This window comes from Propithecus coquereli, unplaced genomic scaffold, assembly GCF_000956105.1.
Source record: "Propithecus coquereli isolate 6110/MARCELLA unplaced genomic scaffold, Pcoq_1.0 Scaffold267, whole genome shotgun sequence".
NCBI lineage: Eukaryota > Metazoa > Chordata > Mammalia > Primates > Indriidae > Propithecus > Propithecus coquereli.
In genome coordinates this window covers 3,319,218-3,320,579 of record NW_012148252.1, presented here as the reverse complement: position 1 = coordinate 3,320,579, position 1,362 = coordinate 3,319,218, and the positions used below count along the sequence as shown (strand labels likewise).

At 39.2% G+C, this 1,362-nt stretch overlaps 1 protein-coding gene across 1 annotated transcript in view; it reads left to right on the top strand.

Annotated features, from left to right (window-relative positions):
* RIC1 (RAB6A GEF complex partner 1) overlaps positions 1-1,362 on the top strand; it is a 41,603-nt gene that overhangs the window by 10,262 nt on the left and 29,979 nt on the right. The window contains exon 2 of the mRNA XM_012647382.1: positions 694-897. The gene's annotated coding sequence lies outside the window, so the exon portion shown is untranslated. The remainder of the gene's footprint in view (positions 1-693; positions 898-1,362) is intronic.

Here is a 1,362-nt window from a genome sequence, read left to right as displayed (position 1 = left end):
GGTGGTCCAGCACTGGTATCATCCACTACAGCTTCATGAAACCTGAGTCAGTCGATTATAGGAGATATCTACTGCAACCAACTGGATGAAATGATGAGGATGCTTGCAATTAAGCAGCCGAGATTGGTCAATAGAGACAGACCAATCTTCTTGCAAGGCCACATGTCACAAAAAACAACACTGCTCAAACTACAGAAGCTGGACTTGGAAACTCTCTGTCATCCACTGTATTCACCAGGCCTTGCACCAACTGACTACCACTTCTTCCAAGCTTTGGACCTCTTCTTGTAAGGAAAAATATTCAATTCTCAAGCTGTGGAAAATGCCTTTCATGATTTCACCACCACTCACTCTCTAGGCTTCTTTGCTGCTAGCATAAGCAAGCTACCATTAAGATGGCAAAACTATGTCGATAGTTTAGGCGCATACTTTGATTAATTGTACTGGTTCTTGTTAGAGACATAATAAGCTAAACTTTTGATTGGAAATCGGTTATTTCATATTTAATGACCTAGTATAACAGTGCATAGGATTATTATGTAGTCTTTGTCCTTTATGAAGAAAATCAACATTGAGATATATGGTACTTTTCCTGTCGTAAAACTAAATCAATGTGTTACTTACTTTCTCCTATGTAATATTTTTATTTGCTTTTCTCCTTTGCCCCACTTCTTCATCTTTTCCATCATCAAGAGTAACCAAGAGCAGGTGTTGCTTCAAGGGGAGGATCGCTTATATTTGAACTGTGGAGAGGCTTCACAAACCCAGAATACCAGGAGTTCTTCAACACACTCTGAGCATAAGCCCGGTGGAGAAAAGAGCCCATTTGCAGATGGAGGGTTAGAGTCTCAGGGGTTAAGCACTTTACTTGGACATCGGCATTGGCACGTTGTGCAGGTAAATCTTCAGTTACTGATTACTAGTGACTTAGTCCTTGGTAAGAGATCACCTGGGACAGATTATTAAATATTTCATCTCTTACTTCAGGAAACAGATTCTTTTTAACCTTTTGACTGTCATGTCTCTCTTCTGTGTTCTTGTCCTCTTGTCTTCCTTTCTTTCCACTTGATGTAGAGTGTATCCTCACCTACTTTAAGTCCATTAGTAGTGTCAGGAACTAGAAGTTTATATTTTGCTCTCTAATTGAGGATAAATATTTATTTTACTTTCAGCCCCCTTTTTGTATAAAACTAGCTCTATGGATTTGCATAGGCATAAAAGTGTAGCAATTTCATGGAAAGTGGCAATATCAATTAGTACCCTGTGCAGCTGACATTATAGTCTTAATGAGACCACGTTGAGGTTAATCACCTGACTTTGGGCCCAAATTGCAGACTTGCGGTTAGTAGAGAACTTTATTAA